This window comes from Anastrepha obliqua, chromosome 2, assembly GCF_027943255.1.
Source record: "Anastrepha obliqua isolate idAnaObli1 chromosome 2, idAnaObli1_1.0, whole genome shotgun sequence".
Taxonomy (NCBI): Eukaryota; Metazoa; Arthropoda; class Insecta; order Diptera; family Tephritidae; genus Anastrepha; species Anastrepha obliqua.
This window is the reverse complement of record NC_072893.1, coordinates 127,541,489-127,557,190: the sequence shown is the minus strand read 5'-3', so window position 1 is coordinate 127,557,190 and position 15,702 is coordinate 127,541,489. Positions and strand designations below refer to the sequence as shown.

The 15,702-nt window shown below is 40.3% G+C and overlaps 1 protein-coding gene across 2 annotated transcripts in view; it reads left to right on the top strand.

Annotated features, from left to right (window-relative positions):
* LOC129239556 (tyrosine-protein phosphatase corkscrew) overlaps positions 1–15,702 on the top strand; it is a 70,210-nt gene that overhangs the window by 1,944 nt on the left and 52,564 nt on the right. The gene's annotated exons all lie outside the window — the stretch shown is intronic.

Genomic DNA, 15,702 nt, shown 5'->3' with positions numbered 1-15,702 from the left:
GTGATTTACGCTTTTGTATTATTTTTTATACAATACTATAAAAAAAGGAAAAAATAGATCAATGTGGTGTATTGCCTGCAGATTGTATTTTAAAAATATACTTCACTAATCGCGAAGCGGTGAAATGCATATCGCTCATTTATTGCAGCAGTGCCATAATCCAAATGTATTGTTTTTTGAGAAAAGTATGCCTGCTAGCTCTTCTATGCTGCACCAACTTTCTCGCTATGGCATCATATTCGAGAAGAAGGTGTATTGAAGGTTGCAGGTTTTGATTGCAAAATCGACAGGAGTCAGTAGAGCATTGGATAAAATTCCATTTATTTGAGATTTGCAGTTCGACTTCACGGTCTTTTGTGCTCTCTACTCATCACAGTGCCTCACCTCCACCCAATTCCCTTATTAAACTTAAGGTAGAGCTGGCTTGGACTGATCATATGTGCCTTTATTCTGGTTGCGAATGGCCGAGATGTCTTAACCTTCTCCGCGCTATAGCGGTTGAGCATATGTCGAGTCTATGTAGGTGGCTGCGCAGTCTGCAGTTACCTGTGAGAAAGCCAGCGAGCATCCTCAGTTTATTCATCTTCTAAGATGCTTGAATCTCTTTTGAAGGTAAGGAAGAGCTCAAGTTCTACCCATAGTTCGGGTACTCCACGCTACGAGTCCTGGTACCCATATAAGCCTGATGCGATAGTGCGTTCCTAATAAATTTAGTTTCTTTTGTTGTTGTTGTTTTAACAGTATTGGTAGCCCTGTCAGTGTAGGCTTATCACCGGTCATCTTCGTCTAGTTCATCTAGGGGTAGGCCCAGGAAACATGCTGTTTCGCCAGGTTGGGCCCAGAGGGAGAGGGGTGTTAGATGAGTCGGTTTTAGGGGGCATGTGAAGAGGTGGTTAGTGTCGTGCGGGGTACCTTCACATGCCGGACATGTGTTTGGAATGTCGGGGTCGATTCTGGATATGTAGGAGTTTAACCTGCTACAGTATCCAGAACGTAGTTCTGCCAGTGTTACACGAGTCTCACGGGGAAGCTGGAGCTCTTCGTCTGCAATAGGTGGTGGTTGGACTCGGATTACGGCATTCACAGGACGGGAGTTTATGAAAGTGGTGACGGTCTCCCGGTGGATGTCGTTTATTGATTGTCTAAATACTGTCCGGTCTAGTAGGTTGCGGTCAGTTTTGTCCTTGATTTCGTCAGCGTAGCCTAAAAGGTGTCTCCTGACGTGTCTGGGAGGCGGCTCAGTCTCAAGCAGGTGTCTGCAGGGGTGAAACCTGCGGTAACACCCAGCAGGAACTGCTTGCTGAGCAGTTTGTTGTGCTCCACTACTGGGAGCATTTGTGACAGTTCTTTGTCTTTGCCCCAAGTGCTGCCGGCCAGCGATTTGAGGACTTTGTTGCGATTTTGGACTTTAGTGGCAATTGCGGTTGTGTGCGCAGAGAAGGAGAGCAAGCTGTCAAGGGTTACACCCAAAATTTCGCGGTTATTTACCGTCGGAATTGGTGTGTGGTCGACTTTTACCTTAAGGGACAGCTTGACCTCCTTTGTCCAGGTGGTAAAGAGGGTCGCCGTGGACTTGGTGGGGGAAAGTTGGAGATTCCTCGCAGTGAAAAAGCGAGAAAGGTTGGTGAGGTAGTTGTTCACTTTGGAACACAGGCCATCAATGTCATTGCCCGACGCCATTATCGTGCAGTCGTCAGCGTATGAGATCAGGGAAACTCCCGCTGGTGGTTGGGGAGCTTCGAGATGTAGAAGTTGAACCGCAGGGGAGAAAGGACACCACCATGCGGTACACCTTGCTTAATCTTCCTCTGCTTTGATGTTTGATCTCGAAAAATCACTGACGAGTGCTGACCGCTCAGGTAGTTTGCGGACCACCTCTTCAGCCCTGGCTGGAGTGTCGACTGATAAATATCATCTAGTAGCGTGGAATGGCTGACTGTATCGAAAGCCTTCTTCAGGTCCAACGCTACTAGGACAGTCCTCTCGCAGGGGCGGTTTTGGTTAAGCCCGTGGTTTATCTGGGCGTTTATGGCGGTGAGTGCAGTGGTGGTGCTATGCACTCGTCGGAATCCGTGCTGCGTGAAGAGTGGGAGTAGGGGGGCTTCAAGTGTCTTCACTACTGGGGAAAGGAGAGTTATCGGCCGATAAGATTCCCCTTGGTTGGCGGGTTTCCGAGGTTTCAGTAGTGGGACCACTCTCCCTGCTTTCCACTTGTCAGGGATGATGAGAGTGGCCAGGGACAGATTGAAGACTCTTGTGAGGAATCCTACTCCCAGAGGTCCCAGATGCTTCAGCATCAGCGCGTTTAATCCGTCAGGGCCAATGACTTTGGATGATTTCGATTTGTTGATGGCCCTCTGAACCTCATCACCGGAGAAAGTAAGTGGCGCACTGTCGTTCGGCAGTTTGTGCAGCCTTCTGGTAGCACGACGTTTGGTTCTGTCGACCGGAGGATGCAGTATGAAAAGCCGGCTAAAATAGCTCGCGCATCTCTTCGAGTCCGACGAAGTGCAACCATTGAAGGTGATAGCCACCTTGTCGTTGTGCTTCGTCGGGTTCGACAGGGACCTAATGGTGGACCAGAGCTTACTCACCCCAGAGGTGAGGTTACAGGCCTTCAGGTGCCCAACCCGTTTGGTCCGAGCTGCTGTGAGCACCTTGCGGAATACGCGTTCGCCTACGCGCACATCATTGGGGATGGGAAGAGCGACGAAGGTGTCCTCGGTGAATTCCGTGAAGCCGGCCCAATTAGCTTTTTTAAAGTTAAAGTACGACCGGTGATTCGCGGAAACAAAGTCGGCAGGTCTCTCAATCGAGACGATAATGGGCAAGTGATCTGATGCAAGCGATAGCATAGGTCGCCACATTATGCTATTTATCAGACCCGCGCCAGCTATTGTGGGGGCGTCCCTGGTGGGGGCGTCGTCGTTCACAGTGCTGAATGTCGAATCGTCTATCTGCTCTGCCAGTTGCTGTCTTCTACGATCATTTGGCAGGCTTGAATGCCAAAGATCGTGATGTGCATTGAAGTCACCTACAACCAATCGGTTTTCACCTCTGATGAGCGCACCTATATGAGGGTGATAACCTGCCGGGCAGCAGGTGACAGGGGGTATATATATGTTAAATATTTCGAGCTGGAAATCGCCTGTCCGGACAGCTATGCCTTGACATTCTAAGGTGCTGTCCCTGCGGTCGATTCCTTCATCGATGAGACGATACTGCACTGTGTGGTGGACTATAAACGCTAGGCCATACCACCATTGTCTCGCTCGCAATCGTGTCTGTGTACGTTATAGCCATCCCTGGTGATCAGAGATGACCTAGCGTGCAGCTTGGTTTCTTGGACCGCAGCTATTTTAATACTGTGCCGGCTCATAAAGTCAACTATCTCGTCGACCTTACTCGTGAGTCCGTTGCAGTTAAATTATAGAAGCTTGAAGCTTCTCGGTAAGGTCTGTGTAACTCGGGGGGTGAGGGACGCGTGGGGTTGTCTACGTTGGACCTGCTGCGCAATCCACTGTGGTTGTTGCGGCTTGATGGTGGTGGGCGGCCGCGCCTCCGGGGGCGGTACTGGGTGCAGAGCTCTGCAGCAGGGGGCAACGTAGGCAGTTGTCCACTCACGGGTGGTGCGCAGGCCGGAACATCTCCGAAAGTGGCACCAGCCATTGCAAGAATTGCATTGGACTGATACCAGATTCCGAGGTATTACGGGGGGACCAGGAGCTGCTGGTTTGTCCCCGCACTGGGGTTGGAGCAGGAAGGAAGGGGAGGGGTTGAGGGAGAGTTGTGTTGCTCCGATAGGCTCCTCACCGTGGAGGTGTGGGTTGTGGTGGCGGTTTGTAGTGCCGGCCTATCAGGGGCAGTAGTGGCCGTGGAGCCATCAGACGCCTACTGGCGGGAGCAACACGTGGCCACATACCGTGTGGACCGCTCCCTGTGTGACTTAAGACCTGAACAGGTCTTAAGGTGGCTCCACCCGTTGCACTTGTTACACCTAACCGAGCTGGAGTTCGGGTGAAGCCGTTTGTGGCAGACGCAGCAATAGAATACTTCTGGCCCAGGGTTGGATTCGATTCCAGCTCTGAGTGGAAGCATTTGGAGCAGGATTGCTGCGAGGGTTTGCTCCTGTGACGTAAGGGGTGGGGTGATATACGGTTAGTTTCTCTCCGCTTTCAATGACTGGTGAGAACTTGGCCTCAAAGGAAGATAAAACCTTGATTGCGGCATGTCAAAATGACGAAATTTTCCTATTTTTGCTGTAATATTATATATTATTATCATTTATTTGTTTGATTAGTTTTAATAGAGGACAAATACGAGAACGAGTACTAGCTGTCAGGGCCTACAACTTGATATATTTTTATATTTTTCCCTACCAAGTTTTCAGACTACATAATACTCATATATTTCTATATAAAGGGACCAACAAGTTAAAAGCGCGTCTATAATCGAATTTCATCGTTTTTGTAAATTCTCCAAACTTTACACAACACCATTTAATATTGAATTCGCAATAAAATATCAAATAAAATATCAATATATACGTTTAATAAGTTTTTCCGAAGTCTCCAAGCTCTACACAGCTTATAAGTAATGTAGAAAACCTTGTAATCGCAGAAAACAATTTATATACGAGTATTTTGTAGAATGCTTGAAGAGTAAAGTATAAGTTCTGGTCGTTTTAAATATTTATCCTATTGCGCTCAATTTACTTATCAGACCTTATAAAAATTCTTACTTTTTGTTTTCTATTATGGTGTTTTACTATACCGTTTTAATATATACAATTCTTCTATCAGCATTTTTATCTTTTGCACACACCTTTTCTGGTCTTCCATATATTTTATTATTTAAATTTGCATACATTTAGGCACCATTTTTATTAGTTTATTGATTTATTGAAGACACATCGAGAGGGACACCAACGCACAACTTGTCGGTGCAAAATCTTATCTCTTTTTTTATTCATAACAAATACTTTGTTCTATTATTTATTGTTTACCGGATTCTCTATTACGACCCACTTAAATACTGAAAATTTGTTCACCTCTTAAGTGATGTGCGCAAGCGCTTTGTGTTGGTCATTGTAGTCTATTTATGGTGCATAAATTATAAATGAAAAATCAGTTACGAAAAAGGTGTCAAGAAGACAAATATTTAAGAAAAAAGTAATGAAAAGAAGTGATAATCTGATCAAAGGTATTCAATTTGGCTGTCGTTGCTGTGTTCATTTCAGGGCACTTAAAACACATAATTCCTTCTCCTTATACGGGGATGATGGTTTGTCGTTCAGTCTTCCTTAACAATTAGCTTATGCTGCTGAGTACTGAAATATATGTAAGTAGAAAAAGAACTCTTGGAAGTAACAAATAGTGCAAGCAAAGCAAATATGAAATCAATTAAATTCTTTTGGTTTAAATTTTAAAACTTTTGCGCCATTCTGATTTGATAACTTCAATATTGAGGTGAATGTCTTTCTAATTTTCATATGCTTTAAGACTTTTTAATAGCAACTAACAATAGAGACGTATAACCAAATCAACAAAAAAAATAAATAAATAAAATAAAAAAAAACGGAGTAAGATGAAAATTAAGTAATTTCAATACGCAAAGTGTAAATTATTTAACAACAATGACACTAATTTTTTTATTTCCCTATACTTAAAAATCATAAAACGACACAAACCACCTTGAAATATACATTTGTATAATTGTATACAATTTTTCCAAAACTCTCCAAATTATATATCTACTTTATGTTTTTAAAATTTAAAACTCTTTTTAGCATAGTTCAAAAAGCTAGCATGTCTGCATTTTTCGATTTTTATCAAGTCTCTAAACTCTACACTACATTTGTTAAACGTTCAAATTACAAAACAGCTCTTTAGGAGTACTAAATAGCTAATATTTTGATGTTTAACATATTAAAAAAATCTCTCCAAACTCTTCACTAAGTCATAGAGTTTTTTTTTTTTTTTTTTTTTTTTTTTACGAGGAGGAAGCATCGAAAGCCTGTACCCCGTCAGTGTAGGACTTTAACCCAAACTAAACCTCCTACCGTCCATGTACCGATCCCCTCCCGGTACCACCGTTAAGTAAATCGTCGGGAAGGCGGTTGAACTCTAGGCTCTACGTCAGTTACACTTCACATGCAGTCCGTCAAAAGTTGCATGTACTTTAATCCTCCCCCAGTTTTGTTTGTTACCGAAGCAAACCACCCCAGTTGGGCCTGTCCACCCCCTCCCACCATACTTGTCACATGTCGACTTAAGAGTTCATTTCTTTGTCAAGTATCGTCTGTTTATCTGCCGCTGACCTCGGATATGTCTGCGAGCTTTAATGCATAAACTAGCAAACCCGGCCCCCTTCGCTGGGCACACTAAAATAGAATAGATATGGTTTAGAACAGAAAATATATGCTTTTCATATTATTTATTTCTTTATTCTTTATTCAAGCGCTTTGGCATTAACAATATTTTTTGTTTTTCTATTTGTTTTTGAGTAAATATAAAATATAAATTGAAAATCAGGAAAAAAGAAGATTGTTTTTAAATTTCAAATCAACGCATATGATCATCCATGAATTTTTCGTTTCAATTTATATGTTTTATTAAGCATTGGAGCTTTTTTAACCATTATCCATTTATATTTTTCAAAAAAAAAAAAACGAAAAAAATTTTTTTTCCACGAACACATAATTTCATTCGGATTTCACATTAAATTCTCAAATTTCATAAGAAATTATTCACTGTTCCAAAATCCACTCCAAAAAAATTCACAAACAATTTTTACATGTTGCACTTACTTTTTCCTTATGGCATCCAAATCAGAAAGAAATATTGACACATTGTAACTCACACTGTCAATTTGACAGTTCAGTTCCGCCCCAAGCGTTAAAAAAGTAAGCGACATTATGGCTGGTTCAAAAGAACGATGTACCCGTTGCCAGTGCTCCGAATTACAACCACATTTTACGAAACCCATTTTCAATACTTACTTAACAATGTGCGTAAGTTTGGTTTAATTCGGTGCAAAGACACGGCGGGTCCACGTTTTGGCATATATTTCGAGACCCTAGTCATCAATAGGTATGAAAATTACCCCGTATTAAAGCACTTATAACAGCTTTCATTTGATACCCATATTGTACATACACAACCAAAGGTTACCCGGGTCCACGTTTTGACCTATATCCCGAGACCCCAGTCACGTAGCGGCATGAAAAATACTTTGTACTAAAGTAGTCACCAACAGCTTTCATTTGATACCCATATTGTACATACACGTCCGAAGGTTACCCGGGTCCACGTTTTGACCTATATCTCGGGACCCTATCTACCAATAGGTATTCAAACTATACGGAAATCATCTTCAATACCTACTTAACAATGTGTGTAAGTTTGGTTTAATTCGGTTCAAAGACACGGCGAGTCCACGTTTTGGCATATATTTCGAGACCCTAGTCATCAATAGGTATGAAAATTACCCCGTATTAAAGCACTTATCAACAGCTTTCATTTGATACCCATATTGTACATACACAACCAAAGGTTACCCGGGTCCACGTTTTGACCTATATCTCGAGACCCCAGTCACGTAGCGGCATGAAAAATACTTTGTACTAAAGTAGTCACCAACAGCTTTCATTTGATACCCATATTGTACATACACGTCCGAAGGTTACCCGGGTCCACGTTTTGACCTATATCTCGGGACCCTATCTACCAATAGGTATTCAAACTATACGGAAATCATCTTCAATACCTACTTAACAATGTGTGTAAGTTTGGTTTAATTCGGTTCAAAGACACGGCGAGTCCACGTTTTGGCATATATTTCGAGACCCTAGTCATCAATAGGTATGAAAATTACCCCGTATTAAAGCACTTATCAACAGCTTTCATTTGATACCCATATTGTACATATACAACCAAAGGTTATCCGGGTCCACGTTTTGACCTATATCTCGAGACCCCAGTCACAGAGCGGCATGAAAAATACTCTGGACTAAAGCATTCACCAACAGCTTCCATTTGATACCCATATTGTACATACACAACCAAAGGTTACTCGGGTCCACGTTTTGACCTATATCTCGAGACCCCAGTCACAGAGCGGCATGAAAAATACTCTGGACTAAAGCATTCACCAACAGCTTCCATTTGATACCCATATTGTACATACACATCCGAAGGTTACCCGGGTCCACGTTTTGACCTATATCTCGAGCCCTATTTCCAAAATAAAATATAATCCATGTTACTCGTGGATGATGTAGCTTTCGAATGGTGAAAGAATTTTTAAAATCGGTCCAGTAGTTTTTGAGCCTATTCGTAACAAACAAACAAACAAAGTTTTCCTCTTTATATATTAGTATAGATTATTTGGCTAATTGCGGCCGAGATCTTATCCCACGCATACTTTGAAGACATCATGATGTCCACTATGTTTTCTGGTACTATCGGATCATCTGATAGTGAAGCTAAACCCTCTCTGATAGTCACAAATCGCGGGCATACAAAAAATACATGTCTTGCATCTTCCTCTTCATGGCATATTCGACATAAAGGCGAATCCCGTATCCTAAGGCGATGTAGATACTTCTGGTAGCAACCATGGCCTGTCAAAAATTGCGTTAGCTGGAAATTAGGCTCACCATAGCTTCTATTTAGCCATTTTTTGATTTTTGGGATTAGTGTATAAGTCCACCTTCCCTTTGTCGCGTTTTCCCAACGCTCCTGCCATTTCAGCATGGATGTAGCCTTCTCTCTTTTTATGATCGCGGATATGTTACTGTGGTCCTGTTCTTTCTGCACGAACACTCTCGCTCTTTCTTCCGCCAATATATCTATCGGAATCATGCCTGCGATCACCATTGCCGCTTCGTCAGAAGTGGTTTTATATGCGCTTATCACCCTCAGTGCGCAAAGTCTGTACATGGTTTCGTACGGTCTTCTATATGCTTTTACCTTCAGGGATTTTGCCCATACTGGTGCTGCATATAGCAGGGTGCATGCGATGACGCTAGATAATAGCCTGCGTTTGCTGCTTCTCGGCCCACCCACATTCGGGAGCATTCTAGAGAGCGCACTGAACATCCTTGATGCTTTGTGGGTTATATATTCTGCATGTGGGCCAAAACTGAGCCGGTCGTCAATTATAACACCCAGATATTTGAGCTGACGAGACGATTTAAATTTATGTGTGTTTAGCTACAATTACGAGAGCTATGTCATCCGCAAAGCCAACGATGTGTACATCTGTTGGAAATGGGAGTCGGAACACTTCATCATACATAATATTCCAAAGCGTGGGGCCTAGCACTGAGCCCTGTGGCACACCTGCTGTAATCTTATACTTTTTTATTCCACCTTCTGTGTCGTATTCTAAAACTCGATCGCTCAGATAGTTTCTGACAATATTATATATGTATGCCGGAACAGATAGCTTTTTAAGTGCCTTCAGAAGGGGCCCCCAGTCTGCTGAGTTGAAGGCGTTTTTCACATCTAAAGTCACTACTGCGCAGTATTGCTTATCACCGCCTCTCCATCGTTTGCCTGCGATCGCGTCTGTAGCAATCGTGACTACCTTTTGTATTGCCGCTGTAGTAGACCTTCGCTTACGGAAACCATACTGGTACGGGGATAGTCCCGCCTCGCATTCAGTGTACGGCTGTATTCTGTTGTTAATAAGCCGCTCTAAAAGCTTGCCCGTCGTGTCAAGGAGACATAGGGGACGGTAGGATCCTGGTATACCTGGTGGCTTCCCTGGCTTCGGGAGCAGCACTAGTCTTTGCCTCTTCCAGGAATTCGGAAACACGCCTTGCTCGAGACACAATTGCATCACCCTAGCAAATGTCTGGGGATTTTCCAGGATGGCTGTTTTTAATGCTATGTTCGGAATACCATCCGGGCCGGGAGCTTTGCGATCTCCAATCATTTTTGCTGCTTGTACCACTTCTTCAGGTGTTACATCATCAATGTCATCTATAGATGCTGAAATGTATGACATTGGATCTGTTTTGCGGTGAGGAAACAGGGTCCGAACTATATTATTTAGCAAGTTAGGGCATTTTACTTGCGGCGCTTTAACAATTTTAGACATTACTACTCTGTATGCATTACCCCATATGTTTTTGTCTGCCTCGTTGCATAGCTGATTAAATGAGGCTGCTTTACTTCGCCGGATCTCATTTTTTAGCTGCTTTCGAAAATTTTTAAAATTTGCCAGCCTAATTTGATGCTCCGCAGTATTCCGTAGTCTTTGGCAGATCCTTCTCTCTCTGAAGCATTTCGCCCTTAGTTCTTTGATTGTGTCATTCCACCAGTATACTTGCTTCCGATGACAGCCTTTTACTTTCCGGGCCATCGATGCTTCGCAGGCTACTATAATGTCTTGCACAAGCCTATTTGCTGCCCTTGCTGCTGATTTCTCTTCTTGTACGCGCTCTATGACCTCGTTTAATACAAAGTTGAATAGAGGTTTGTCCAGTGTTGTCAGTCTCCATGCTTGGTGCAGAGAAGTCATAGAGTTTGTGAGACCGTATTTGGTTTGTAAAAGCAAAGTTTCAATACGAAATGATGGATAAAAATGCGGTACATTGTTTTGTTTTTGTTATTTCTTGGTAAATTATACACATAATATCAAGAGAATAAAAAACTGTTTAAGAAAGACATACAAACATAAACCTCCTGGACACATAAATAGCACATCCTAAAAAATTCTAAATAAGAGCAAAAATAGTAAACAAATCAGATAGTTGAGTAATAATATTGTTTTACCAGATTAGTATTTATTATATCCACCGTTTTTGATTACTTCTTCAAGCCGTCGCTCCATGCTTTCTACAAGCTTGTGGCATCTTTCCTTTGGAATTGAGTACCAAGCTTCCTTAACTGCGGCCCACAAATCATCAAAATTTTTAAAATTTTTGTTAGCGATTTTGATCTTAACGTCATTCCACAAATTTTCCATTGGATTGAGATCAGGGCTCTGCGCCAATCCAGTACATTAATTTTTTCTCTTCTGAGCCATTGCTTCACTGTCTTTGTAATATGCTTTGGATTATTGTCCTGCATAAACGTCCAATTTAATGGCATACACTCAAACAAAAATTGGCTCCATTTTATTCTGGAGTATATCCAGATACTGAGATCTATCCATTTTACCAACCACGCGAACAATCGGCCCAACACCATGCCAGGAAAAAGCTCCCCAAACCATGATGCTTCCGCCGCCGGTTTGATCGTCTTTTTTGTGAACCTAGGATTTAGCGCTTGATTTTTTGGACGACGTACAATACTTTTCCCATCTGGTCCCATCCTATTTATTTAGGTTTCGTCGGTCCAAAGTATGTTTTTCCAAAACTGAATAGATTTCTCTTTGTAGGCGTTTGCAAAGGCAAGTCGGTGTTTGATATGTCTTTTTGAGAGGAGTGGTTTTTTTCTGCTTATGCTGCCAAACAGCTGGGCTTCGTTAAGTCTCCTTCCTACAAGCTTTCTGGACACCTGTAGACCAGATTCTTGGTTTATTTCAAGCATTATTTGCCGTGCCGACTTAAGGGGGGACCCTCATTTATCGGGTCAAAAAAATCGATTTTTTGGAAATAATTTTAATCTATTCTACAACTATTTAAGAATATACTTTGAAAATTTCAAGTCGATATCTGTATTTTTGAAGGAGTGACAAAATTTTTAACAGGACGCGACGGGTGGCCTGATCGCCTGTATCCAAAACTTTAAACGCGTTTTTCTCGAAACATCATTTTTCGATTTTGTGTACACAATTGAGAACGCTGTATTGAACCAATCAGGCTTTACAATAGCTCATTTTAAAGATAATTAAATTGTTTTCAATGTGACATTAAGTGTTTTTTTAAAAAAAAAGATTTTCATATTTTTTTGTAATTTTAAAGTCAATTTTTATGCATGAAAAATCACTTTTAACATAAAACTGGGTAAAAAATATCAATTTCGACATTTTTTTTTTTAAATCAAAATGTCACATCGAAGGTATTATCCTAAAGTTTTAAAAAAAATTTGGTTTTTTTATTTCAGAAAAAAATTCAGAGCGCTAGAATGTACACAGATAGAATGAGGTGCCATGGACGAGGTGTATATTTCCATACTTAAAATGTTTTTTTTCTTCTCCGAAAATTTTTGTAGACAGTCAAGACATTTATTAAAGTACTTTATGAATTACAAAACGTTTGAAGTTATTTTACCTGAGAAAAAAATTCCCAAAAATGATGCATTTTTCGACCGTCTAAATGAGGGTCCCCCCTTAAGGGATTACATGGGTTTCGTTGGTTCAAAAAATCGACTTATTTTTTTTTGGCTTATTAATTTCTACAACATCTCAGGAATATTATCCTAAATTTTCGAGTCGATCCGAATAATAAATTAGGAGATACAGCCTTTGGAATGTGTGCGCTCCAAGCCACTTTTATTGTTCTTCAAAACTTTAATCGCGTTTTTCTCGGAACTGTGTTTTCAAAGTCGGTTGTCAAATGTTCTCGAAAACTACTCAACCGATTTTGATGAAATTTTACACAGGTGTTCGAAATACAATTTACTCGCGCTTGAACGAAAGATTTTGTTTTTTTTCTTCAATTACAATTATTTAAAAAAAAAAAATGTCAAGCACATTTAACCGAAATTTTCATTTTTTTGCAAAAATGTCTGCCAAAATTCCAATTTTTATTTTTTTTCTTTCCTTCGTTCAAGCACGAGTTTATGGTCTTAACTAAAACACATATTTTTGTTAAAAGGATCTGCCTTGCTCTTGCGTATTATAGCTCTATCCACATTAACATCAGTTTTTCGCGGCCTTGGTTTTCTTTCCGTTTATTTGCTTAGATAGAATGAATTTTTCTTAACTAAATTAAGAGCAAGGTGGATTTATTAAGGTGACAGCATTCACCCAGCTGAATTTTTCACCGTAGGTATGGCTTACGTCAAAATGATATGCTTTGTTTGTATGTATTGGTATGTTTACATTCGTATGCTTACATTTGCTTGCTGATTTTGACGTGATGGTTGGACCAAACGCAACAACAAATACATGTAGGGTTTTACTTATATGTGTTTGCTGTCACCTGTAATAAATTCGCCTTGATTAAGAGTATTATAAACCATTTTCCGAGAGCACATCATCATTTCAGCTATTTCTGCATAGCTTTTTCCGTTTTGACTCAAACGGTATATAAGAGCTCTTATCTTTTCTTCGGCGTGGAATGTTTTTCACGTCCCATTTTAGTAATTACTTTAAAATTTTATTTAAGAAACAAAATAAAGATTTCCATTTTGACCTCTACGCGCTCCATTACTTGTCTGTTCTGTTTGTATACGGCTGCAGTCTAGTTCACAAGTGCCAAATATGATTGAAGTACGACGTCATTTGCAAAAATTATTAATCTTCCGATAGAGTGATTAATTTTGCGCCACCTTCGAAATACTATCTTTCTTTTCTCAGCTCAGCTCAGTAACATTTTAAAAGAATTGGGTAATGTGTAGAGTAGATGGCTTAAAAGACCGACAGCTTAAGGTCGAAAGTGCCGTACAAAATGCCGTAACTAACAAAAAATCGAAATTCACTTTTTAATTGATTAAGATGCATTTCATCGAATCATATCAAATTAAATTTTAATTAATTGTTTCGGAACTCACAAGACCAACGCATATAAATATTGGCACACCTGAAGTTTTGAAAAATTCAAGCCCAAATGTTTCGATATTTTTCGATCTCTTTTAAAATCGATATGTTCAAATATAATTTTATTCTATGAATTTTTCATTCTAAAGGGTGATTTTTTAAGAGTTATAGGAAAGTTTTTCAAAAAAACACATGTAAAATTCAGAAAAATGCATGAAAAAAATCACCCTGTAGTTTTTCCCCCTATTTTAATATGATTGCATTTGTATTTTAGCGCTACTTAGTTATTAAACACTTACTACCTTAAAGCGTTCATTTAAGCTGCCAACAAAATGTGCTCATTCATTTTAATTCAGTTTTATATAACAAAAATAGTTACAGCTGCTGAGAATTTCTGATTAATGATTTATGTATTTCTTAAAAAAAAAAGTCATGCAAACATTTTAGAAGTTTAACACTCTCATTAATTTTCACCAGAAGATTTATCACTTGCTCGAAAGCTCTTCAATGCTTAGATAAGCATACCCCCAGTCATTAAATATGGGCGGTGGAAAATTCAGCTCACAGCCAGTTGGTAATGAGTTGTGTTCGGATACTCGTAGCCCTAAGGCATTACCACAACTCAATGTCATGCGATTGCCCCTGGAACGTTGCGCATTTGATTATCTAGTAATCAGCGATCTTAAAACGTATGTATATACTGGCATTAATCTGCCTGTCAAAACAGTGTAACTTAACTGATTTTCAGTTTACTTCATTTAATGGAGCATTTTTTTCTAATAGAACTTTTGTGATTCAAGTCACGTTTTTATAAACAATATTTGCACTTCCATACACACATACATACAAACACCCGTACATTCGAGTATGTAGATATGTACGAAGAGTACCTAGGCCTTTGTGGCGGGCAAAACAGTGAAGCTCGTTGCCGTCTTAAAAAGGGTATTTTTATTTAATTGAATTGAATTGAAAATCGTACTGCTTATGCGCTGAAATTTGTAACAAATTTAATTATAGACTATAATTAAACTTATAAAATTGCTTACAACACGAGAATGTAAATTGGTTGTCGTGATGGCGATCACCTCAAACTTTTCACAGTCGATTAGTTATTACTTTCTTGGCTACTGAGCTGCATACGAGCGGGTATATTCTCGTGCATTCATTTGTGTATTTCCACTGACGCCCGATAGCACGTAAATTCAGTATTCCCCATTCTGGTTTTTAAAAACTTTTTTAGACTTGTAAAAAATAGTAAATCGATAAAACCCTGTTTTTACCATCTACCCTTGTAGATTCCACTCGAGTGCCATTTTCGCAATATCGGTGTTGTCCTTTCGAAGTGCATGGCCAATCTAGCTCCATTTTCTTCTTTCGATTTCTGAGTTGATGGGCAAACTGTTTTTGAACACGTAAAGGTCTTCATTTGGCCAGAAAGCACGGCAAGTAATGCATAGGCATTTGTTATTAAAAACGAGCAATTTATTGTAGTTTGCGTCAGTAACTTTCCATGTCTCTGAGCCATACGGAAGAACTGATTTGATGCTTGTATTGAAGATCCTTAGTTTGGTGTTTCGGCATTTAACATTTTTTTTTATAATTGGCGCGTACACCCTTTTTTGGGTGTTTGACCGAGCTCCTCCTCGTATTTGTGGTGTGCGCCTTGATGTTGTTGCACAAATGGAGGGATCTACAGTTTCAAGTCGACTCCGAACGGCAGATTTTTTTGTGAGGAGCTTTTTCATGGCAGAAATACACTCGGAGGTTTGCCATTGACTGCCAAGGGGCGACCGCTATTAGAAAAATGTTTTTCTTAATTTTGGTGTTTTCACCGAGATTCGAACCAACGTTCTCTCTGTGAATTCCAAATGGTAGTCGTGCACCAACCCATTCGGCTACGGCGGCATTTAACACTGGAGTCCCATTTTTGCAGCTTGAAAAAGGCTACACGATCTTTGCTAATGCCAGAGTCCACGTAAGCATCTTGCGCTTTCACACTGCCCAGATAAGTGAACCGTTCTTGGATATTTTTACTTCCAACCCCAC